Source organism: Falco rusticolus, chromosome 2, assembly GCF_015220075.1.
Source record: "Falco rusticolus isolate bFalRus1 chromosome 2, bFalRus1.pri, whole genome shotgun sequence".
NCBI classification, from domain to species: domain Eukaryota; kingdom Metazoa; phylum Chordata; class Aves; order Falconiformes; family Falconidae; genus Falco; species Falco rusticolus.
In genome coordinates, this window is record NC_051188.1 from 30069469 (window position 1) to 30096599 (window position 27131).

General features: G+C 36.5%; 2 long non-coding RNA genes across 18 annotated transcripts in view; one reads left to right on the forward strand and one right to left on the reverse strand.

The window, feature by feature from the left end:
• Positions 1 to 27131, reverse strand: part of LOC119143802 — a 91951-nt gene that overhangs the window by 63268 nt on the left and 1552 nt on the right. For 5 of the 16 annotated variants that reach the window (XR_005102821.1, XR_005102820.1, XR_005102813.1 and 2 more), the window contains exons 3-8: positions 23891 to 23966; positions 21214 to 21284; positions 18236 to 18462; positions 18040 to 18121; positions 981 to 1067; positions 197 to 288 (exon numbers count right to left, since the gene is read on the reverse strand). This is a non-coding gene — a long non-coding RNA (uncharacterized LOC119143802). Of the gene's footprint in view, positions 1 to 196; positions 289 to 980; positions 1068 to 3105; positions 4948 to 7100; positions 7337 to 8556; positions 8903 to 10561; positions 10841 to 18039; positions 18122 to 18235; positions 18463 to 21213; positions 21285 to 23890; positions 23967 to 27131 lie in introns of those variants that run through there. The other 11 variants (XR_005102816.1, XR_005102817.1, XR_005102825.1 and 8 more) reach the window with 11 other exon arrangements.
• LOC119143803 overlaps positions 1 to 27131 on the forward strand; it is a 79470-nt gene that overhangs the window by 22195 nt on the left and 30144 nt on the right. Inside the window, exons 2-3 of one of the 2 annotated variants that reach the window (XR_005102830.1) lie at positions 5858 to 5907; positions 26103 to 27116. This is a non-coding gene — a long non-coding RNA (uncharacterized LOC119143803). Of the gene's footprint in view, positions 1 to 5857; positions 5908 to 26102; positions 27117 to 27131 lie in introns of those variants that run through there. The other variant, XR_005102829.1, reaches the window with a different exon arrangement.

The following is a 27131-nucleotide window of genomic DNA, read 5'->3' on the forward strand; positions in this document are numbered from 1 at the left end:
GTGTGAAGGATGAGAGCTGCTGGCACGGCAGAGGGACAGACCCGTGGCAGGCTGACAGTGACTTCCCCACAGCAGGCAAACGCTCAGCCTGTGAGTCAGAAAGGATCTTGGCTGCCTTGTGCTACCTTCAGTGGGCAGAACAGGGGTACAGAATCTAGACCCCTTCAAATTTTCAGATACTTCTATTTTCAATTACCATTTTTGTTTGCTGTCTCTTCAGCTACCTTTTCAAATAAATTATCTGATTTGTAGACAGTGGTCTCAGATTTCCTTTTAGTCAGTGTTACTCTATTGGAAACAAAAAGAAAAATAGAAGTTGAAGAAATTTGAAAAAATCTGCTTTCTAGTTTCACGTAATTTCAGATTATATTAGCGAAATTATACTGAGCGAATAATGAGGCTTTCTCAGATAGCATCATGTGGTCCAAGCTTTCCTTCCATTTTATTTTATCTTTGCATGATGGCAAGCTTAAAGTTCCCATTTCCAGTTCCATTTTCTTTTCTCCTACTTTATACTTCACTAACATTTATTTACAGTGGAATCTCTTACGCTGTTGCAATGTGACTGCTGAACCAGCTTTCTGCTATTATTCTTCAAACTCTTTACATTTCCGTCAGTCATTTTCACAATATGTTTACCCTTTTTCTGGTCTCTTTATTAAACCAGAGATATTGTACATTCATAAGGTCTTCATTTTAGATCTACTATATTTTTTTTTTCTGATGACTATCAGATCCAGAACTGAATTAACTCTGATTTCTTCTTGCAGCTGTTTTAAGCACTACACAAAAATATTGTCCTGTAGCCTATTCTGAAACATTTCTTGCATGTAACTCGAATTAGTCTTTTACAGCTTTTCAAACTTATTTTCATATACATAGCAATATATATGTATAATATACATCTATTATATGTGTGTGTATATATAAAATAATCATAGAAATCCTCAAAATCCTAGAGAAAGTCAAGCGAAACAAACCTTCAACACAATCTTCATGGATTTTCCATCTTCCATTTTCATTTGTGAAATTACTTCTATATCTGCCAGCCATGTGAATTGCAGGATCTGCAAGGAGGGTGGTGGTTTTATAAATTATGCTTTCCTCACCTTATCTGCCTTATATAGCAACAGATACTTATGTCTTAGCCAGACTTGTTTGTAATGCAATCAAAGAACATCTACCTGAATTTGTAGTAGTACTGCATCTCTCAAGACCACATGTAACTAAGGTGTGTTTATGAACAGGAAAACGTATTTTTTCATGATTATTTCCTGCAGGACTTTATAGATGAAGTATGTTTTCACATAGCAATATTCACTCAACTTCATTCTCGTTTTGCAAGCGTTACCCTATGCTTACACTTGAATTCATTTACTGAAAAATCTCTCCTGTTTTGTTAGTATTTCCAGTTATTCCTCACCATTCTTCATGTATTAAAGATAGACATTTGAACCGACTGTTTTAACCAAGACATTATCACCCAAAACTTGCAAATCAAAAATACATAAACTTCAGTGTAAAAATAATTTTATCTTCAAACTACAACTCTACGTTTTTTATTAGCAGTACTATTAAACAAGCAATGATTTTGTAACTTAAGCAATATCAATACGCTCAAAACCAAAGTAATTTTCTAAAACTATGCTAATTAAAGTCAGTTTGATGTACTTCCTTCTAACAATAATATGCCATTGTTAGAATTGTATTATTTCTCATGATGAGTAAGACCTTATTCCATAACTACTCTACTGTAAAATGAATACAAGTATTAAGTAAGGGACTATTTCAGGATCTGTATTGTATTATATAGTTAATAGAAAGGGCAAATCTTCAGTAAGCAGTGGTGACTTAACTTCATGCATACCAATTTATACCATTTGAGGATATACCCCAGAAAATCCTAACAGGTTTTACATAGTTTTTAATATTCTTTCTTTTTCTATTGGTAATTTTCATATGGATCATTTTTACAAAATTAGTTGCAGTTGATTCATTCTAATGAAAAGCTTATTGCTACTACTGTACAGCACAAAAACTCCTCAGCACTGTAACTGACAGATTCCAAATTTCCTCTGCCTTCTAGTCTTTGTAATGTCATCCACATGCTCAGTAAATGAATGTTAAAAACAGGCTTAATTATGCAAATTATTTAATGGGCAAATTTATGCAAAGTCCTGCTTATAACTACACCAGTTAAAAACTTTTACACTATAAATGACATTCTCAGCCACACCTCCAATCATTTTCTAGTAAGTTGCTATTATTACTGTTATTGCAAATTACTGTAACTATCAGAAGAGGCTTCAGAATCATATTTTGCACATCTAAACCAAAAAGTTCTGAACTTTACTATTTATGTCTTTTCATGTACTTAGCATTCCTTTTATTGCAATTCGAAGAATTCAAATTATCTAAAGAACATTTAGTATAGATAATAAAATAAGCAGGTATCTACCCCTCAGAAAACATTAACTGTTATTTAATATTTCTGCTATAACAAAGCATGATTTGCAAAAAATTTTTGATTTTATGGATGTACATCTTTTAGATGTCTTTTTTTAAAGAAAACTTTTAACTGCTTATATTATTATCAATACAAAGCACTGTTTCCATTAGTACTTCTCTTTATCTGCAAATAAAATCTGAAAACTTCTGCCACACCATTTATGAACACAGCACATTTGCTTTCATTCAGGTACTCTTTTTAAGTTAGCACTCCTACATTGAACATGTACTTTAAGTCTATATTTTCACAGGAATGTTTATCTCTGTCCATAATCATTATTCCATTGATGCAGGAGGTGAACTACCTTGAGCCTATGAAAGCATGTGTCAAAAAACTTAAAATGCTATCACTGAATTGTGAAGTTTCTTATCTGGTTTACTGGAAGTCCTAAAATAGCAGATCCATCCAGTGTTTAGAAGTAAATACATATTTGAATATATATGATCATGCTTAAGGCAATATTTTAGGCAAATGGATGCATACGTGAGAGAAAAATGGATTGGTATTCAGCTAAGAGTTAGGAAAATCCAGTGCAGAAAGGAAAAGGAAACTGAAGTTAACAAAAGGAACAAAAAAATGGAGGAGACAGAGAACTCAAGAGAAGGAGAGATCTTTAATAGGCATAAATCAAGAAAATAGTACCAGAGGGAAGAAGAAAATACTTTCACCTGTTAATAAGTCGGACTTCACTAGTACAGAACTTTGTAAATCTATCCCACTTTTTGCAAGTGAGCTACATAGGACTCAATTTTTAAAATAAAGACTAATGCTATATTTTGTTAAATTTAAATGTCTTTAATATGAATTTAAATTAGTCACATTAGATTTTACATTTCTACAAACATCTTTAAATTACAAGTACATTATGAAACCAGCACATTCTATATGAAGGCAGAACAATACTTCTTGACTATTCAAAACCATAAAGTGCCATATTCTTCTTTTTCTATGTCTTCACTACAGTACTACCTCTCACAGAAAATACTGGTATCAGCATCAAAGGAAAGGGTCAGCAATCTTCCACATCAGAAGTTAGGACAGTACTCTCAACATGGAAGGTAGGATGGTCAGAGAGGTAGCAAGTGAAAAGCTTCAGAAGAGATGGTAGCTGAAAAGAGTCAGGAAAAAGAAAAAAACAAAAACAGGGAAAGATAAGATAACAAGATCGATAAGGACAGGAAAAAACAAAATACACAGGAAATAGCAACAGTAAAAATTGTGCTTATTCATTTTAGAAACAGTACAAGAACACTGACAGAAAAGGTAAGGAATAAGGCAGCCATCCTTAAAAATAAAGAGGTCTACAGAAAAGACCTAGTATGGTACAAAATGCTTGGCTATTCCTCTTTTAAGGTGACAAGATGCTCACTTAACTTTTAGTTTGAGCTAATCAGTTCAAAGCAGGATTCCTGTGAAGTCAGGAGACTGAAACAGGCACCTCCAGAAGGCAATTCATCCCATCCTAAGGTCTGAATCTTAGACTCTGAATCACATACTTGAAATGCAATGCATTTTGTGAAGTTCCCTAGGTATTTGTGAACCTTAGCAGTATATCTTTAAGCTGAATACGTATGGATAACAACAATTCCAATTAAAATAATATGAGAAACAGCATATTTTCAACTTCCTTTCCTCTGAACAAAGAAAATTTACTAATTACTTTCATCTGCACAGAACATGTAATAGGTTTGGGCTGCACATTTTTTAATTACTGAATATGACTTGTGTTCACTATACTGAGCACAGAAATGAAGTCTGACCCAAATAAAAGAAAGTTTGCTTTTCTATAGGGCCTAGTTATGTACTACTAGGGCTTTAGGTTTATCTGCTGTAAGTAAAAATCAAAGCTTGACATCACTCGGATTCTATATATACCACATTAAGACCTGATTCAGGAAATACCACATTTAACTGATACTTAAAATGGCACTGCTGATATTTCAGTAATTTGTTACAAAATACAGTGAATACTGTTTTGAAACAATGCTGAAATCCAATGTCATGCTCATAGACACTTACATTATAATGGTTATTTTAGATGAGCTATAATTAAATTCAAGAGTCATGGGTGAAGCACTGGTTTGAAAGTTGGTATATAGCTCAGTCTCTGTGCAGGAAGCTTCAGTGTGGAGCAGGTCTGTGGGGACAACCTCTTCATACCACCTTCACCAGCTTGCCATCCCAGACGCAAACCCAAGACTCTGCTCTTACAGAACCACAGTACCAAAGCATAAATAACCAAAGAAGAGGATGGGAAAGGGAGCTTTCCTCCTGGGCACTGACCTGGGGGCTGGAATATACACCAAAGGGACAGTTCACAGTCTGCACTTTCCTGTTAGTACGGAAAGTCTAAGAGCTGTAATCCTGGAACTGTGCAATTCATACCCCACTGGTCTTCCATCAGTGAGTATTTCAGAATACAGTCACCCTGATACTGCCTATAACAGGAAGGTAACACAGAGTTGTCGGCTACAACGCAATTAAAATCTAAATATTGGTCCACTTTGCACTGAAGAATTTGTATGATCTAAACAATTCTTGAGTCATGTAACATACAGTGGTGTAACACTAATGCAGACCAACATAACAGTAAGGGCTAATTATAAAATACAGCATGAAGTCTCTTATTTAGAACTTCTAAAAAGTTGTATCTGCATTTAATTTCATTTTCCTTTTAGAATGAACATAAAGAGTACAGATATGTTAGGTTTTCAGTATTCATATCTTCATTGGGTGCCTTTAAAAAATGCTGCCCAGTGACGCAGGCACTGCACAGAAAAGGGAACCTTACCACACAGCAATTTAGAGCATAATTCTTATGCAGACTTATCTCTCTCCATCAGCAGAAATTAATACACTGCCTTCCAAAACGTAGACGTTACCACTTGAAAATTATTTGTGAATTGGCACCATAAGGCCTCTCCCTGCTCCACCCATTTTCACTCTTCCTGTCCCCAGTCAGCAATGGGGCAGTTTTAGAGGGGATGCTACTCTGCAGCACATCAGCTCAGATGTGCACTCAGATGTACACTAAAGTGTTGCTCAGGTGGACAGTTAAGGCATTTTATGCATACCACCATGCAAATATAAAGAAAGCGGGAGGTCCCTATCTCTGTATTTACAAATAAATAAGCTTTTAGCATGGTAATTCATGAAGACCAGTTATAGCCCCTGCATAAATATTAGTCAGTTGCTCAATTTAAAAAGTACATAATTTTCCTAAACATTTACTCCGCTATAATACCATATATACTCATGGGAATCATGCAGTAACTAAACACATACATGAACACGTTACTGAATTAAACTTTTTTTGCCTATTTCCTAATTTATTTTATTTTATTACAGCTTATGGATGAAATTCACACACTGATGTCTAACCTCTAAAGAAAGCTGATGTAAGTAATCCATCGTTCTATAGCTACATTTGGTTATGAATTAATTGACTTTGCCTAGTCTTGTTGAATAATGATTAATCAGCAGTTTCAATTTTCAATTTCAGCATTACTACAGTTAGATTCTGCACACAAATTCTGCCACACTTAAGTGTTATTGCCTGCCTGCCTGCTTGTGCCCTGCCCCAAATGCTAGTGACTAGAATTAAAAACAGCAATATATATAAAAAACTTACTGTGATTTTTTGATATCTAACAGTAGTTTCTTTAAGAGCTAACTTAGGAAGACAAAACACTGGGGCAGTCATCATTTTCTAGTAGGATAATGCATTTTGTGATTCAGGGCGGCTTTCAAAGTCAATTTAAAGACTTCCTTAGAAGCAACTGTGCTAAAGCGAAAATGCACAGAGAGTAAGGTACAACTCAGCACAGCAGTTAGTCAAAAAGCTGAAGTCTCAATCTGTTTTCCATGCAAGCATAAAGCACAACATGTCTGAGCACTACATACAAAATATTGGTGTAAATACTTTCCCGACTCCTCTCTTTTCACCCTGTTATTTTTCCTACCCTCATTACGTTGTTTTTCATCTTTCCCTTGCTTCTGTAAAGGAAAATAATTTTCTCCATTTCAGTTTCTTCCTTTCACATTTTCTTTTTCCTACTCACCTGCACATTTTCTGAAATTCCAAAATTTAAAAGGGCTATGGATCCAGCCCTGAGGTGAAATACTAAGTCCTGAAAGCTTTTAGCATGGCTGAAGATCAATGACTTAAAATGTGTTTGTGTTCTCTCATTTCCAATAAAGACATAAAATCACCAGAATAAAGTTAAGCATTTAAAATCTGTTTAGGTAACTGGAATCTTAGAATGAGATCATGATTCTGTGAAGAACTCTGCTCATACAGCAAAACATGAAAATGATTTTTACTGATTAGGAACTATATTATTATCTCTGAATCCTTATTTTTATGCTTAGCTATTATGAGAAGTGCATGTCCACTTCTCCCCTTTAGTAGCCATTTAAAATGATGCACTGAATGCTTCAACAAATGAAATTATTCATGTCTTTAAATACTTTATAACCAGCTTATGATAAGATATTTTGGAGATAAAAATAGCTAGAGTTAAGACTAACATATTGTACACAAATGTAAATATTATTTCTCCTGCAGCAATTCATAAACAACATTTATTACCTGTATCCATGACATACATTTTTAGATGCCAACTCTTCTAAACATAAAATCCCACTTCACAAGATTTCTTCCAAGCAACTTAATAGCCATTGTATCAAATGTTTTTTCACACATTGCATCAACATTTGATGTTTCACTGACATAACAGAAAGTCAGCTCGGTATAGGTTACTTTGTAGAGGACAGTGCCAAAACTTCAAGGTGTTACACCTCTCAGTGATCATGACCTCCTGCAGTCTTTAAAGATAAAATGACATATGACAAGCAATGAGAGTAGAGCCAATTTTTAGGGACCAACATTGACTAAAAGAGTGATCTCTATATCCACCATAAAAATCTGCCCAAGAAAGAAACACCAAAATAGTTTTCCATTAGAATGTACCGTCTGACAAAAAAGGTATGCTTTATCTTATTATTGTTATGGTGTTCTTGCTCCGGAACCTATTTGTGTTGTCAGGTGCTGAAAGGCTTATGAATTTATTACTGAATTTGGAACTTTTACAGAAATCATGCTTCTGGCTACCTAAGTTTAGTCATAGACATGCGTATGCAATCATATATTAAGAAGGAAAATTGTTAAAAAGGTTAAGACTTATGAAAAGATATGTGCCAAAAAACCTCCCTGTATTTAAAAATACCCCTTGCATTTAGGAGGATGCCCTAAAACATCGGCTTTCAATCTTCCTGCAGACTCACCTTCGTGAAGAACTTTTATGGGAGCTGTAAAGTAATAATTAATAAAAGCAACCATCCTGTCAGTAAGCTTCAACTTATCACTAGTAGGTACAATCATCTATTGGATTAACTAATTAATTTATTTTTAGGAAGGTCACAGATCACAGAAAAACGCAATTCAAAGGACTAGGCTTTAGAAATCCGAGATTTTTTTCTTCTGTTTAGTAAGACAAATATTATCTAAAAAATCATAATTCATCACGTGGAAAAAAATCAGCACATTCTAGGAGAAAGAGTTCATCTATGATCAGCAGATATCAAATGATGGGACATGTCCCACTTGGAGAAGATACAAACCCTATGTTGGGAGGAGAGGTATTATTACTTTGCCACCAGGACTTCCACAGCATCTCCTTTGAGTCCCTCTTTACTCAACCCTGGTGAGGCTGCACCTCGAATCCTGTGTTCAGTTTTGGGCCCCTCACTGCAAGACAGACACTGAGGTGCTGGAGCGTGTCCAGAGACAGGCAACGGAGCTGGTGAAGGGTCTGGAGCACAAGTCTGGTGAGGAGCGGCTGAGGGAACTGGGGGTGTTCAGCCTGGAGAGGAGGAGGCTCACGGCAGACCTTATCGCTCTCTACAACTATCTGAAAGGAGGGTGTACGCAGGTGGGGGTCGGTCTCTTCTCCCAGGTAACAAGTGACAGGACAAGAGGAAACGGCCTCAAGTTGTGCCAGGGGAGGTTTAGATTGGATATTGGGAAAAATTTCTTCACTGAAAGGGTGGTCAAGCATTCTAACAGGCTGCCCAGGGTATTTGAAAGACCTGTAGACGTGGTGCTTAGGGACATGGTTTCATGGTGGACTTTGTAGCATTAGGTTTACAGTTGACTCGATGATCTTAGGGGCCTTTTCCAACCTAAATGATTCCATGATTCTATTCTATGATTCATTTGCCTGTCTGTACCTGCAGGCAGGAGGCAGAAGAAAGTATAGTGGGACAGAAGAGAAGCTTCAGATGTGAGGGATTTGTGGGACCATTTGTACCTTTGCATGTAACTGTTCCTGGAGTAAGCAGGGCAGGAGGCCTTCCACTTGAAAGGGTCATGTGCAGGAACTGGAGAAGAAGCTGGAGTTCCAGAAGACACAGGGAAGAGCGTAGCTAGGGCAAGTGTGCAGTGAGCTAGATTCAGACAGAGCACTGAGGGCTGTAGCCATGGTCTGTGATAAAGTGACTTCCAACTGACCCCAATATTCAGCTTTATCTGTGATCTCTCCAACTCTTACTGAAACCCTGTTCTGATCCATATTCCAAATTCTTCACTACCATACATTCATCCCAAGTCCTACCCATACACCTCATCACTGCTTCGGTACCCATATGCCTTGCCTAGACTCATGAGTCCCTCTCTCCTGTCACCCACAGACGACACCAGGAAATAACCTTTTCCCACACCACAGCAGAAGTCACTCTCTCCTCCCTTACACGTTCCTTTCTGTTACAGGGCAAAGATTCCCCTTGATCTCATATTCAGCTAGTAGCTTAAACCTGAGCAAAGACAACTTCAGAATCATGTAAGTTAGCAACAGGTATTTAGCAAGATAATACAAAAACATGCAGAACCCCCCTCATTTTCCATATATGTATCAAAACAGATAAGAAATACAGAACAAAAAAAGAGCATGCTCATCTGCCAACTTTCTTTAGTTCCTTTTAAAACACTATTGTCAATAATGTTTGTTTCCAGTACTTTCTATAAATTTTATAAAATACGCTACAGTAATTTTAGATGACTGGCTTCTTCAGGGTAAACATATTTTAACCATTTCAATAAGGCTTATAATAGGGCATTTCTCAAATTCGACACCACCACAATTCCTAACATAAAAACTTGCAGTATGTTCGAAAAGACATCTCTCCAAATTACTTATGGATGTTCTTGTACTCAGGACAATGGGAAGTAACCTATGTCAAGGACAACTAAAAGCACTGCTAATACAAATCATTCTGGAAAATTTTCAATAGGAAAAAAGAAGTAAGAAGAGACCTGATATGAGGATAATGAAGATTTTTACAATGTAAAATTACCACTGAGGGAGCTGACATAAATTAAAAGAAGTTGGTCAAATAGAATTGGGATTTTTTTAGAAGTAATAAACAGATACTGTGATAAGACATGTTAATACTTGTAAGGAATGTTTACATCTGTTAATAATGACAGAAGAGAAAAATTTAAATTTTTTTTTCTGGCAATGGGAAACGAGGTATTAATTCAAAGATGGATATACATTTAAATCTAGTGGAGTTGACAAGTTAAATCTTTGTCTGATGAGAACCCAAGACTTGAAAAATTAAACTCACTTCTTTTAGAAAACTAAATCTGCTAGTCATGAGTATAAATGAAAAGTAGGAGGAGCGAAGACTTTTAGGGATACTCAAGGACAATGCAATGATTAAGAACTCCAGAGTTCTGTTACTGGGGAGGATGTGGTGGGGACAGAAGGGTTAATGCTACCAGACTGCTCTTCCTGGCTGCTTTTTGGGAACCTTTTGCTGTTTCTTCTAGTGGAGAGGCATGCAACCTATGTAAAGCTGAGAAAGTGGGGAGTGCTCTCTACTTTTTAATATACTCCAGAACAGTGGTTCCCGTATTTTTAGAACAACAGATAGTTATCAACTCTTAACATTTTTCAAAACCCACCACACATCCATCTGATCAAACTTCTAATTGGAAACACTATTTAAAACACTGTTAACTATAGTTTAGCTAAACAGCTGTTCACTTACCATAGCCTTGTAGTCCACCAGGGGTTTGTGGACCACAGCTTGGAAACCATTCCAGCTGTTTTATAGGTACGATGATGTCTTCTACTCCATCCCTCCCTCCAGACCTTCTGGTTGCTGTGTAAAACGTTTCTGCTTCTTTATCAGATTTCCCGTGGGATTAATTTTAGGGCCTGCTACTGCTTTTAGCTTCCTGAAGTAGCAGCAAACTGGCATTCTCCATTGCCCACAGGTTTGTAAACAGCAGAAGTAAAACTGATCTGTCCATCCATAATACTGCTACTGCCAGATAAAGAAACAGAGGCAGAGGACAAAAAAAATAATCTGCAGATTTAGGAAAATGGACCAGTTTACATTTGATTCATGTTTGAAATTCAATTTATCATCAACCAATGAGGACTACAAACTTTTATTTACAGAAAAGCTGTAATTCTGCACAGGTTGGATTTTGGCCGCAGCTGGTTCAGGACAAGTGGAGTTTTCAAGACCAGTAAACAATTGGTGTTTGAACACTCGAAAAGATGTATCGACAAAACTATAGCAGATAAAACTGGTGCTAAGCAGCCTTCTGCCATCTTAAAGATTACCTAAGTTAAACAAACTAGTGGCCAAAGGCCCCTTGTTCTTCTGAGAAACTGGGAGTTAGTCTCCTATAAAACACTTCCATGTATTCATGGTTTTAGAGACCTTTCTCACGTTACCTACTCCCTAGTCAACATTCTTCCAAACTGAGGAATCCTGATACATTTACTGTCCCTGCAGAAAAGCTATGATATACCTCTTAGTCATCCTTTTCTATTTCATATGTAGTTCTCATCAATACTCAAAATGGACCAGCATGCTAATGCCATTTCTCTGTTTCAAACAGCATTTTCCAACTTTTTCCTAGCATTTTTCCATCCAGAAAATTTCCTAGCATAATTCCATCCAGAACGACTTTAGGAAATTAGCAGGAGCTGCTGAAAATCCATGCAAACACCAGTAAAACAGCTTGACAGCCCTGGCTTCTCACACCAGCAAGATTCTCCCTATCAGTTTAATGGTGATATTCCACCCCTGTGACAGGCAGCAACTCCAGGATCAAAACCTGTATTGTAAGCTGGTCAGAGCTGTGAAACCCTGAAAAATAGGGAGGAAGAATCTCTTCTTCAAATTGCAGCCCCTGCTGTGGTTAGAAAGAACAGCTACAAGTCCCTGCCTTCCTGAGTGGCAGGACTGGTCACAGCCTGCTGAGCTCACAGCTTATGGAGTGATCCAACAGCCACTGCCTCTCTCTGCTGACAGATAGGGCTGAGCAGCGGGGTCAGCGTTATCTGGCCTCTGTGACAGCCATGGCTCCTGGATCACCACAGATCCTGCTGTGAGATCCTCTGTAGCTCTTTGGGGTCAACATCAGGATTGACTCCAGTTGATTATTTTCCTTTTATCATCTGCTGTCTTTACCACTGCACTTTTTCAGACCATTTAGGAACAGGTGGATCAGCAAAGGTGCCAATATAAATTTTTGTGAGGTGGCATTGTTACAACTGCACATTAGTTGCTATACTATATACATATATATACTATATACATATACATATATATTACTATATACAAGATGTTCCTCATCTTGAAACCCTTCACTAATCCACAAAGAATTTTAAGTAACTGTACTTTATTTTGTTAACAAAAGACTTTGGTTACAGAGCTTTTAAAAAACTTTTGGGTCACCCTTTCCTGTGTATCTGTTGACTCCTTCAAGTAACTAGCAAAGCTCTAAGCAAGAACCACCCTTTACACAAACCAAGGTGATGGTTGCCTATTATACCTATCCATGTTCCTATTAATTATATTCTTTATCACATTCACTGGCATTTTATCTGTCACAGTAGTCAGACTTATTAGTCCATTAGTGCCCGATTGTCCCTAGAGCCCTTTTTAAAACTAGTATCACATTTGTAACTTTCCATTTCTCTGTTATCAAGGCTAATTTAAGTGATAGATTATACAACACAGTTCATGGCTCAACAGTTTTATTTCTGAATTTCTCTAGGACTACTAAATGAACAACATTCTATATGGGTATCTGTTAATGTTTATTCAATGAATTTTTAAAAAAATCTTTTAGTGGTATTTCAGATCTGAAATATTCCCTATAAAGAACAACTTTTATGTGGGGATGTCCCTAATCTCCCTGTAATAAACCTTGCCAAGGCAAAGAGTTCATTTGTTTCTTTCTGCGATGGCTTTGTCTTTAAATATTCTCTTTACCTGCAATTATCTATTGAACTTACCTCCCTACTAGCAAGATTTACACTTGAAAAAAATGGTTCTTTTTGCTTTTCGGATTTTAGCCTGTTGCATTTCAAAATCGTTTTGTTCTGCCTTATAATAGGTCTACACGTAACTTGTCAGAACTGTGCTCCTTTCTGCTTTGCTTGCTTTGATTCAACTTTTAGAAAAAACTCTGTTTATTTCTAGTAACTATCTTTACTCTTCAGTTGTGTTGGACAATTCTTACTCAGTTGGGGTAGAATCAGAAAGAAAAATCCCCCTGTCTCTTTTAATATTTATTTGAAAGGTATCTTCATTTGTTTAAAAGGTATCTTCATTTGTATGCAATTATTTTTAAACAATACTAGACTTTTTTTAAATGTTATTTTTTTTCTCTCCTACAAGTATGAGAAACTTCAGCATGATATATTGCTACTGAATGGCTCTTCTATAGTCCTTGTGTTCTAAACTAGACTAAACGAAGGGCTGTCCCCCCTCTTCTGGATTCTTTAGCTGGTTTGCTCAAGAAGTGGTTCTTGATGATACTTAAAAATACAGCCCGTGCATGGTGGCCTAATGGGAAGTTTATCCACTTTGTATCACTGAGAACTCTTGTTATGATCAATCTTTCAGGTTGTAGATTCTCTCTCTCCAGTCTCCCACAGCAGTTCACAGTCACTCTCTCCATCCCATCAGCTAGTCCAAAGCTCTTACTAGACTTCTCCTATTCATATATGGAACCATTTGTAATTACATTTTGTGGTTTATTCTGATAAAATTAACTTATTTGACTATACTTTCTTTGGTATGTACAGTACCATTTGTCTGAATAGTCCAGTCTACCATCTCTGTATCAGCTAGGCACTAAACATTCTGTCATCTCTGTATAATCTAGACACTGACATTTCAGTGTCCCTTTGAAAGGAAGAAAAGGGATACGTGCAGAGCCACTTCCAGAAAAAAGGTGACATACTTGGGAATTCCTGATGGGATTCATGTTTACCACTCTTCTGAAAAATTGTTACCTTCAAGGCACAATGGACATGGAGCACTATGAGACAGCAATGTGCCAAGATGCCAAATTAAAACTAATGTAGATTCCTTCTCAAGGAAGATCAGGTGGCATTTAAAAAAGGACTGACCAATGGAACAACTGCTTGTGGTTATTTAAGATTTCTGTATCAAGAAATGCTGTGTCAAGAAGGGAATGCACTAAGGAGCAGAAGGATGCTACAGAAGTACAAAAAGTCCTTTAACCTTTTGCAAACGCTGTAGAACTCCATCATATTTGCACTGACTTCCTCCTATGAGAAGGGAGAGTCTGTTCTTAGTGCTGTGGAGAAGAGAAGAAATGGGTGCTTTCAGGACAGAATGCCAGTAGCTATTGACTTGGGTTTCACAATTGAGAAGGCCTCTGGGGCTAGCATTTTATCTGGTGGCTGCAACTCACTTCTTTCCCTTTTGTGAGGCTTCTAATTGAAGCACCTTCTGTGCTAAATGTGATGTGACATTAGGCACAGCAGAACCCACCAGCTACACTGCAGTATCCAGTGGGTATTCATTATTAATTTGTACTACCATAAATCTTGGGGAGGCCTTACCCTGGACCACTTCTCATTAAGTTGGGCCATGAATAAACACAGAACAAAAAGTAGATGTGGTGGAATTCTACATAAAGAGACAACGGAGAAATTATGGCAGAATACAAATGCAATGGCACAGTAGTACTGTGATAAGCATTGGCATTAATATATCCGCAATATAACTGTTGTCTAGCTGGATTGTTTTAAGCATCACAGTACATAAATCTTTTAAGAAGATATTTAAAACAAGATAGTGAACAGTTATGTTTATGAAGAAGTCAACCAATACATGAGAGGCAGCTGAGAAGAAAATACCCAGTGTGGTCTAAAAATGTAATGACCAAACGATGGAAGTTGGCATGATATGTTGATCAAAACCAGAGTCAACCTGTTGATACTGAAGGAGAAGTTATCAAGTAGAAGTAGTCTTGATGGACCTTGAAAAATGAAGACAGATAGCTTATCTTTATTGCTATAAACTGAAGGAGGACATTGAAAATACCAAAGGAGTAAGTTTGGAAACCGATATTTACAGTAGTGTAGCACTTTGACTAGATAACAAGCATGGCAAGACTGCATTTGTCAAAGCAAAAGAAAAACATTTTCTAATAAAGAGATGATCTATGGAAAACCTGGATGAAAAATCTAATCATCTGACAGAGAAGAAAGACCATCCTTAAAGGGTTGGAAAAAATTCCCCAAACTCAGATTTAGCCTAGATTTTATGACTTAAAACAAATGACAGAATGATGGTGTCATTCATAGGGATGCAGAGAGGGCCTCAAACTAAATATAAAAAAAACTATTAATGAAAAAGATCAATAGCTGTAACTGGGAATAAAGAACTTACGGCACTACTGAAGAAAATTTCATGCATTAGATCTGCTTAGGAGAGGAAAAGACGATGGGAGGAGTTATATGAAACACATAAAACATTGTTTTTCCTATAAATACTGTGAAATGAGAAAATTCTTTCATGTCACATTTATTACTAACTTATTACAGCTATCTATGCTACCACATTTTGACTTTCAAGGGTTGAAGAAAAACAATGTTTGTGATGTTATAATATGATGGGTGTCTCATTGAACATAAGCAAAAACATGCTACATCCAGCTTGAAGACAGGACAGCCATGATACAAGCCAAGTGCAAAGAGCAGCAGAGAAACAGATCTCACAACTTAGAACTAACATGCTGAATGTTCAGGCATGTTCCTTTGCTCTTCCTTCTTAGTGCACAGAACAAGGGCTATCACCTTGGTTTGCCATTGAAGGACTCTGTTGCTGTAGTTTGGTATTCTGGCTCTTGAAGTATTCCCAAGCCCACACAATGTGTAGCTGTGTACCAAAAGCCCACTCCCTACATTCCACAATACCAACTATTTCTCTTGGTATCTGCTTTCTTGCTGTTCTTCTAGTTCCAGTGACTTACGGCATCATGGCATGAATTAAACCATAGAATCAATCAGATCAGGTGCTCAACCATGGGGGTTAGCAGCAGTGAGTAGTGGAGAGCTGCTTACAGCAGGAGACAATTCTGAGTTCCTTTTCTTCCAAATATTATTTGTAGCAGCACTACTGCAGGCAGAACAGAGCTATGCCCAAACATGATCTCCCTCAAAGCAGTGGGGAGTTGCCATCACAGGGGTGGGAATCAGTCTCACCTCCATGATCTGTCTCTCAGTAGTGATGAGAGAAAAAACTGGATACATATAAAACATCTAGGGGATTCCTCATGCTCCACTCACTTCCCTCTCTTTTCTCCTCTGAAACTAGAACTCTCTTAGGCACTTCTTTTGATCTGGTTTGGGGCGAGGCAGGCATGGCCTCCCATGTCTGGGTTTTTTTGTAATCACCTGATCTCCTGCTCTTTTTCTTTCTTTTACCCAACTCAGTGCAAGTTAGAATTAATATGGCCAGTAGGATTAACAGGGGAAGACAGTAAACCATTGGGTCTAAACATTTTGAAACCAAAATATACTGATCAAGATTTTTTTTACACAAAATGAAACATCCAGAGTTCTCAAAATCTTGATTCATATTGAAAAATCTCAATTTTCATTTTAGATTGCAACATCTCAAAAAACAAAATCAGTATGTTTTGAAAGTAGAAGTTTGAAAATTCCCATCCTGTAACAAACATAACGAAACTGTGTTTTGAGCTCTGTTGAAGATGGTACATTTCAAAATCATCAAGTTCTGTGTTTGAACATGAAATTACGGCTTCTGCTTAGCACTAACTGCAGTTTAGCATACATAACCCACTGTCCTCTGTACTTAGTTGTAACTGTCATCTTGAATCCCCAATTTACACATACAATTCACAGGCAGTCACTGAGTCTTCTTCAAAGCATATACTCCCCTCCAACAGAAGGAAAAAAAAAGTAGAGAAAAACTTACTGAAAGTTTTACACTTAAATATATCATACCTTCAGTGCAATGAGAAACACCAGTAGCTATGCATTTGGTTCTCCTTTCAGGCATATTTTTGCCATCTATTTTCTGGGGTTTGGTTTTGTTTATTTTGTGTTTGGTTGGGGGTTTTTGTGTGGGTTTTTTTTTTAAATTGGACTCTACTCTGCTTTTGATCAGAGTTTTTGATTTCTTCTTTGGTCTTTAGCTTTCTTCAAATTGCTTCCATTTCATGCTGCCCTTTTGCCGACCAAAAAACCAGTCCTGTCCTCCTTGGTCTTTACTCACCAACTATTATCTGTGTCCTTGCTCCATGGGAGAGAATCTCTAATTGTCTTTACATACAAGTCCTCTAGATCTTTACAGCCCCTTAATAATTACTTGCAAATTCAATAACATTTCCAGTTCTTCCATTTTTCAGACCCCATTGAAAACATTCTTGTATTTGAATACCAGAAAGGAAATACAGCATCATAAAAAAGGGCATGGAGTTTATAATACCCCTTTTGTTACACAGGGAAAATACCTACATGTAGATTTTGCTCATTTGTATATAAAAATAGGAGTCATAGCAATGACTGTACCCATAGCTACAGGAAAAGAACTTCCTCCTTAAACCAAGCATATATGTTTGTAGTAATTTTGAGTGAATCCACTGACATATGATATGGGTAATTATTATTGATTAAGCACAAAGTACTTAAGTACAGTAAAATATGTAGTTCCTGCCTAAGACTATAGCTAATCAGCATGCATAATCAAATTCACTCATAATGCCAGCTCAGTTTAATTTAACCAAGTTACACTGACACAAGTATAAGTGTATATTTATTAACATTTCAATGTTCAACTCAGCAAGACAATTACGTGAGTAAATCAGTTTGGAATATCTACACAAATATTGGTGGTATAAACAGTTTTTATAGATCTATAAATTTCCGAAAGTTTATGGGTGAAAATACAGAGCAAGCCAGAGACACACTATTCTGAAAATAAAGAAAATAAACAAATTAAAACTCCCTACCTAATAGCAGTACAGAAGGACTCCAGGTTCACATGGTGAATTACCCAAGAATAGAAAATCCTTAATGGATGTATTGTATATATTTTCTAAAAAGAACTGAAGTCAATTGACATAAATCTAACTTCTTGATTCACCTTTTATGATTACTAGTTTGTCAACATCAGTAAAGACTAACTATTGAAAAAGTCAATCATTTCAATGTACTTACAGCTGAATTTTCTCATCATGTGACCAACTATCCACAAAGCCTCAGTGCCATTAAGAAGTTTTGAGGAATATAGTATTTGGTACTGCCAAAAAAACATAATTAAAAGAATGCATGTAAATTATATTAATTTTCTAATTAGAAATGTTTTATGATTATTTCATGTCTAAAGTACATTTGGGGGGAAAGTAGGACTTACATTATCCCAAAAGGCAGGTTCCAGCACAATCAATGATACACTGACAGAATTCACAGTAAGGAGTCACAGTAGGGTCCTGATCTTGCAACTGAACTTTCACAAAAAGAACCCTGCACTATTGCAGAATCTCCTTAATTTCAGTAGGGCCCTACCCACACATAATCAATTACAGAGTCCGCCTATGTGGGAGTAACAACAGTGAGAACAGGACCTGTTCCTCCACACACCTGCAAAAATATTGGGATTAAAAAAAAATTATTAGTAACATGCAGCAAAACCTACTGATAGCCTGTTTTATTACAGTATTTAGCACATAATAAAGGAGTTGCATATGTCTTTTAAGTTGCACATTATTTATAGGAATGTTCAGCTCCTTCTTTAAAGAATGTCATCTTAAAATTGCTTATGGATTTTACATGTACTGACAGCACATTATGGGAGCTTTTACTGATATATATTTGAAATACAAATTTTTACTTATTCTTTTCTAAAAATTAATTATCCTTCTTTCTTTGATCTATGATGCAAGGCACTTTTTAGTGCTTAAGCCTTCTTAAAATCTGTCCCACAACACCCATTTTGTGGACACAGCATAGGCCTGTGAATTGAGGTCTTCATGACCATGAAAGCATCTGACCACATATAGCAGCATCCAAGACCAAGATCTCCAAAAATACAGGATAAAAAGTAGTATAGTATTAGTCATTTTTTGACTAAACAGGGTCAGCTTTTTTAAACAAAAAATCCTTATGAAAATCAACTATAATTATTTGCTAAGTTTAAGCTCTTAATGAACACCATTTAAAACACAGGAAGCACACAACATAATGTTAAACAAGAATATACCACCTCTTTGCTGTTCACACAAGACTTAACATTCATGATTTGACCTTACTGTTCTTACTAAAAACATATCTATGTTGATCTTTAAAAGGAAAATATTATAAGTTTAAAGTTTTTATGTATTATAAACCACTTAAAAACAGGTTAGCCATAGGTTCCATGAAATAATATTTAACTGGTGACACTATGCAAGAGTACTGGTGATAAAGGTTATAAGAACCACCACTAGATCCTAGAAACATGCAGAAGACATTTCTTCATTCCTTTAATACAGACAGCGTTAGAGAAACAACGATATTTTTCTAAGAAGAAGCTGGGACCAAATGGAAGGATTTGAGAATCTAACAGAAGAACCAAAAGTTCCATATAAACGGAATGCAGTCTTTTTTTTTTTTTTAATGACCAGTTGTTCTTTTACTGGCTTTAATTTCATGAAAGAACAGACATGAAAATAAGCAGAAAATGAAGAAAAGTATCACAGGTTATTGTTCCTTGCTGCCAGGTTGATGGTTTTCAACTGGGCAGGAGGACAAACAAAAAAATTTGAAATACACGTTACAGACTTTTATTATGACAAATTTCAAGGCAGTTGTCTTACAATATTGAATTAGAAGTGCTTCTTCTCATGTTACTGCTTTTATATTTTATGTTTCATATGCATGACTCTTAGGCTTCTGTTATTCTGAGAAATTCAACTGTTTCTAAAAAACAGTGCTACAGTGCTAAGTTCTGTTTATAAAGTGTTACAAATGTCTAACATTACACAGAAAATTTAAAAATATCAGACATCTGCCAAGTTAGTGTTGCCCACCTGAACCTGCAGAGTCAGTGAAAGAGTACCTCTGGCAAGTCTAATCTGCCCATTTCTCACTGACTGAGAAGAAAGGACAGCCCATAGTTGTCCTTTCAAGACAACTGTGATGCCCATAATCATGCAGCTACAGATTTAGCATTTCCCAAGTTGCAATGCAATATGGTAACTTGATGCAGCCCAATCCTAGTATTGTTTTCTGTCCCTGTGCTCACAACTTTCTTCACAAAGGAAGGTAACTGCAATACAATGCATGTTTCCTGCACTGCTCCAAGAGTGTAAGTTGTAGGATGGGTCAGGGACACATAGCTGCAGGCTAAATTACAGTCAGTTCCTGGGAAGAGCTGAAAACCCAGTTTTACAATTTTGACAGCTGAAGGAATAGCTCAGAGCTGACATCCAAACAGTCAAAGAAATGAAATACTGAAGCTGTCTCAGCAGTTCCCTTCTCTGACGTGGACAGGAGTAACATGCAGCTAATCCAGGCAGAGAAACTACTATAAAATGGAATGATTCACAAGTGGTTTGGGAGACTAGAAGGCCCTGGTAAACCCAAGTTTTTTTCATGACTAGCAGAAGTAATGAAGTCTAGTTACCAGATCAGCGTGCTCGTACGTGCCACCAGCACACTTGTGCTGTAATCCCAGGCTGACACTGCCCTGGGCTGGTTTCTTATTCCCTTCTAAAGAGATTTCCCTAAATTCCTGCAGAAAACACCAGCTTCTGACTTCTAGAAGAAGAGGCAGCTCACATTGTGGCTAGGTCTGAGCTACACATGCATTGACTGGCAGACCAACCAAGCATGCTGACTGGCACGTCAACAGGTTGAACAGAACAGAAAATTTCTGAGCCCATGTTGCAGCATTTTCTACCCCAGGGACATTAACTTGAGTAATTTCTTTACTACCAGCTGCTGAGCTTCACTCAAATTGTAGAAACTTGACTTTGTGACCTCTATTTCTGTATCAAATGCAGCTGAAATTAAGTGGTGGATTCAAAAGTTTTTAGGAGATAACACAATCCAATGTACCTTGATTTGTTCAGAAACTGGGCATGAAAGCACTGTAGCATAATCACTATAAAAATAACTATTGAATTTTATGTCACTTACTGTTTTCATTCAGGTGTCACCCACAAACTCAGCTATATCAAAACACAGATTTTTATGTGGTGATAGCATAAATGAATTCAGAGAACACAGAGACTGTTTCAATAACGAAACCGGCTTTGTTTTGCAACTGTGAATGGAGCCCTGCATATATGTTGCTTCATAAAGGTGAAAATTTAACAGAAATAAGATTTTGTATCTACATTTTGAACTTACCAAGACTGCAGTTGACTGCCCTTCATGGAGATGCCCGCTTCTCTTCCAGTTCCATGCTGTCTCTCCTAAGACTTAAGAGAAGTTCAGTGATACATAGTTCAGTGAAAGAGCAGTGACATTGTCTAATGAATCTATTCAGTATACCTGGACTTTTCTTTTTTTTGGTTTTTGGTTCATTGTGGATTGTGGGTTTTTTTAGAATAAGCATACTGATTTTTAAAGAATTATCTTAAAATCCTGATCCCACTCCCTGGATCCAGATCCTGATATCCCAATTTAGGGAATAATCTTTAATAATATGCAGGTCCTAGCTCCCTTTTTTTAAATGGCATCCACACTGCTCTGCTCACCCTTAGTATTGATCTAGCACTAAATTTTGACTTCTGGGTTTCTCACCAAAAAGGCATACTTGAAAACAGAGGGGTTTATTTGTCATGGATTCCAGGAACTGATGAAAGAAGGAAAGAAACTAAGAAAGTATAATGACCTCTCCAAAAACTCCACTACAAAGAAGACAGACAATGAATAGTCAGTGTGGAAAAGTTAATAGAAAACTGGACATTAGAGGAAAAGTTAGCAGGAAACAATGAGTATATGAAGAGTCAGAAAAGTGAATGGGATTTAACCAAAAAGGGGATGGAATAAAAGAAACAAAATTATCTTCTTAGCAGAGCAATGAGAATGGGCTTTTCAAAACCTTTTGGCATTGGCCTATCTCTCCTTCTATTAAAGTAAAAGAATCGTATGAATTCCAAAAATGCTTTAGGAAAACCTTTCACCACTTAACTTGAACCATTTAACTTTAAGCATATGGAGTATCTAAACTCTGCTTAGCTAAACAACTAAAGAGTGCTTAACTTTGAAAATAAATTTTAATCATCTTGTAATCATTCACTATGTGTGTAGTATCAAGCATGCATTCAAATCTGAGCCCCAACTCCTTACTCTGCTAACATGTAGGCTCACACTTCGGTGCTAGTCTGGATCCAGCCTATTGGTTATCAGATAGGCAAAGTCAAGTACAAGAAGCAAGAGACTAATTTGGATTCAAACTCTTTATCTCAAAAGCCATACTCACGCAAGCATCATGACTTACGTGCAAGATTAACTGTTTGATGAAGCAGAATGTAAACAGTTAAGGGCTTAAAGTTAATTCAAGAATCTCAAAAAAAAAGTTAATTCAAGGTCTCAAAAAGGAAACTGAAGAAAAAGTAGCTGAGAAAGAAAAAAGAAACAGATTGTTGAATCTGTATTAAAAATGACCTCTGGGTTATATCTCAATGCACTTTGCCTGAAAACTACCACTTCTTTCTGTCTTAAGTTTAAATCTTATTTTTAGTAACAAAAATAAGTATGATAAATAACCTTGGCAAAGGTTAAAATAGTTCAGTGGTTGATAACAGTACTGAAGTAATTCTTAACACAAGGTGTATTTCAGTTATTGGTGTAAAGGACTCACCATCTCTCCTGCCTATTTAAACACACTTGCACTTCCAAACCCATTTTGGTAAATAGCTGGCAGGGGGTTAATATCCCATATTCCCATCTCTCTGGTAACAAACATAGAGGTAGGAGAAAATGTGGAAATCATAAGCTGCTAGTAGGGTTCTGTCCCTTTTACTCCTTACTCAACAATACAGTTACTAAAGGAAAACAGAAACTGAGCCACTTTTTGAGATACCAAAAAAGTTCAGGGGCATCTCTCATCATGCTGTGAGCTTCTGATCATTGTGATCCTGAACTATGGATCATTTTGTGCACCATTATTTTAAGCTGTCACCTACCTAAATGACCAGGAAGCCAGTATCAACACTCAACAACTATACTCGTACACACAGAACCCCCTGCTACCAATATTCCATCCTTCACCTATAGCTGCAAAAAAGGAAAACTCCCCGTTTTTAAGATGTATGCTTAATAAATCCATACATATAAGAAACGTTACTTAATGAAGGTAGGATGATAGAGTAAGATTAAAGACTTGATTAAGGCAGTGTTAAATTCAGTCACTTTTTCATAAAATGGTTAAATAAAATAATCTTTTGTTCTTCTCAGGAGAATTATGAGCATTACTAAAATTTTATAAATGTTTTCAAGCTCAGATTTCAAAATTGCCCAGAAATTGGGAAACTAGAGAAGCAAATGAACAACTTACATCAAGCTGTCTTAAAAGAAATAAATTGAACAGCATAAAACCAAACAAATTAGTACTAGCTAAAGCATTTCCAGATCCCTCACTCCTGCATTCATGTCAGTGGCATTTCATTTAAATTCAGGCATACATTCATGCAAAGTTTAAGCTTCAATGTTTCAAACAATTCCACATATCTGAATTTCACTCCTCTAAGTAGTGCTATTAATAAAACTACTCATGAACAGAGTTAAACACATGCGCAGGACTAAGGTTAAAGCAAGTAATAAAGAAATTAGCTCATGAATTCAGTGTATCACTAACAATTTTGAAAAGTCAAGGACAGCTAAGAAGATAGCAAAGCTTGAGAAATTAACAGCTGAAATACTGATGGAGGGAGAGAAATCAGGTTATGGTCCCAGCAACTACCCTACAAAAATCTAAGTTCAATACCTATTAAATAACAGAATCAATCATGGGAAGAAAAAAAAAAAACAACATCCCCTCAATAACTTAATAGTCATGCCAGCCACGCTATTTTCTCACCATTTGATGAGTCCTCTTCAGTTCAAGGCTGAAGTTCATGGGTGCTGTGGAGAAGATGCACTTGGCAACTGTTCTGCTGTAATTAATCCACAAATAAAGAATGGGCTTCAGTTTTCACAGATACCAAGCCAGCACGTTTCACAACCATTAAATCCACAAAAATATTAAAATATTTAGAAGTAACAGGCCATTTTAGCAAAACCTTACCACAGATCCTAAGTTTCATAACGAATCTTTCTTAAATCCTCAGGGATGTCTTCATGATTATGAGTCAGGCCTATAGCTACGTTACAGTCAATACTGTAAGATCTGAATGAAATACAGTAAATCCAGTCTTTTGACTACACCATTTGCAGCATTTTAGAGGCTGCAAAAAAAATTAAATTGAAAGTTGGCTACTGAAAAATCAGGAGGCAGTCTACAGTAAAAAAAAACCACAAAGCTAAGTGTTTTTTTTCATCTGGAAGTTTATAGGAAATCTAATAAAGTAGATGCAAGTTGTAAGCCCCCACATACTTCTTGTATCTTTACTGCCTACAGAAGCATCCCTGGATCAGGTCTATACTGGCAAATTCAGAACTCTGTTTTCACTGTACAATAGTAAATGCTGTCCACTTCAGTCCTTTCTAGATTAAAACCTCTATCATTGCTAGCAGACTGAAACTGCAAAAGTAAAGAACTCCAAATCTTTTCTTTGTCAGGGTAAATCGGACTGAATGGCTACAGGAGGAAGTAGAAAACTCATAGATGAAAGAGTACATTCAACTAGAGTTACTATGTTATTAAACTTTAAACTTCAACTGATACCAAATTTACAGAGGAGATCTGAAGGGAGTCTTAGATGAATCTATAACAGGGATCTAGAAGGCTGGATGAGCATCAGGGGCAAGGGCAGGGCTCAAATTAGAAAAATAAATAGAAAAAATTTTGGAATTTCCACTGGCTGTATGTCCACATGCCATACAAACACAGAATACCAAAATAATACGTAGAAGTGTGGTTACTGAAAAAATTACTATAATTACTACATGTGGGTGTATCTTGCTGCCCTCCAACTGGTCTAACTTACCTAGGAACTGGACCAGATGAAGGGAATATAATAACATGCAAGCACTCAGGCAAGCCAAAGAATCTTACTAAAAAGTTACATGGTAATGACACAACGCCAGTTTTCATTACAACAAATTCCTCTAATCCCCATAGTTGTAAAATAAATCTTAGAAACACGTAGCAAGGTAATTTGTAAAGTAATGTGTGCCTGAGTCAGAAGACAGCCTCCAGCTTTCTAATCATCCCTGACTAGCGATTAGCTTCTGTGCCATTTTGGCAAATAAATGCCTTGCTTTGGTTTTGCCACCTCTCAACTGGACTTAGGCAATTCAGCATATCCAGGCACAAAGTCTGCTGCATATAGGAAACTCCAAGTACAGGAAGCTGAAGGGATGGCATCTCAGCAATGTGGGTTATTATACGTCCCTCTCTTCCCCTCTCTACTGATTTTCTCCAGAATTTTAAATTACAAATTCAGGGTCTCAAGATCCTCCACAGCCTAGATCCATGATTCCTAGAGAAGTGCCTACTAGGTCTCTAAACTGGATCCAGTTGTCAGCAGTTTCCCTGCTCTAACATAAAACAGCTTGTGCAACAAGAGAGAAAAAAAGCTGTCATGTCCAGTGACAGAACTTTCTCAGGGCTGATGCAAGCCCATAGGATGAATGTGCCTAGGAGCTAAGGGGTCATCAGAAACCTAACTGTATTTTGCTTGAAGAACAAAACACATTACTTTGACCTTGCCTCACTAACATAAATATGTAATACGTATATGGAAGAAAAGACAGATAAAATAAACTGAAAACATTCAGCCGAACATGCTCCTGGCAACAAGAGAACAGATAACATGACAAATGCTGGTCGTGTCACTTACTACAATGTAAGGAGATTCTCTGACATTATAATGACACTCTCTGATAAGAAGAATCTGTAACAGAGGACAGACACTACTAGATGATGTTCAGGTAGTGCTGTAATGAGAACTGTATGAGGAAAGGAGTCCATTCCAGAAACTGCAGCTTAACCTCATATTTGCTACTACAGCTGATAAGACTTCTACCATTCTGATGAGCCCAAGTTGTTTGGAATGGAAATTTGATCTAAAGAACTGACATCACTTTTGGTGAGGCTCAAAATCCCTTTCTCTCCCTTCTGTTCTCAGCTATGTTCCTGCTGTGGCTTTTTGGCTTCACTAGTCACTGAGGAAACAAACTGATGATCCTCTCCCAGATGCTACAGCCAGAGAATGCAATACCCACCTCGTGTTACATGGATTTTTAGACTATAGCAATTGTCTTTCTCACTTGTCTGATACCCAGTTAAATATTTACCCATTCTGATCCTTGAATTATTATAATTGTGCATTAACTTAGATATGAATGGAAGATGTAAATCAAGACTATTATATTAGGTTTATGTTTCATGCAGTCCTAAGTAATACTGAGAATAATGATTGTATAATATCGCTATTAGCTTCTTAAGTCTGAAATACAAGAGCATAATAATGAAGAGAACTACTCAGTGCGCTTACACTTAATAATACACATTTCAGTCTGTACAGGATTGGGAGCCTACATGCATTAAGTATGGAATCTGTGAGCAAGTATTAAAACAGTAGGGGATGTAAAAATTTGACTTTTGTTAGAAATCTTAATGAAACTTTAGGAATGACATCTGAAGGGACAATAGTGTGATTCATGTAAGAGAATACCATGTCCTGTCAAACAGAATGACATACTATCTTCTGTATCTTATATTACGGTTGGAAAAATGGGTGAAAAATAATAACTAGAATTATTTCAGGGCAAAACTATACATAATCTAAGTACAGAGAAGTGGTATTAGCAACATCATAATTTTATATTTTTCTTTACTGTTTTCATTGCTATTTCTACCGCAAAGTTCTCTTTTCACAGGCACATAACCTTCAGGAGAAAAAAATTATTAGACATTTACTATCATTGCTTTCAGTTGAAAGGCACACTTTTTGGAAAATTTTTAAAATAAGAGAAAAAATGTGAATACAGTGCAAATCATTCATATTTCCTCCTGTTTAACAAAAAGTTTTTTTTCATCTAGATAATTTTCACTGAGGACTTAGTTTAAAAAATTAGGAATCACTTTCTTTAGCAATACCAAACTTAAAATCCGAAGAAAATATAATAACATAAATGCATATTATCAGCTATGT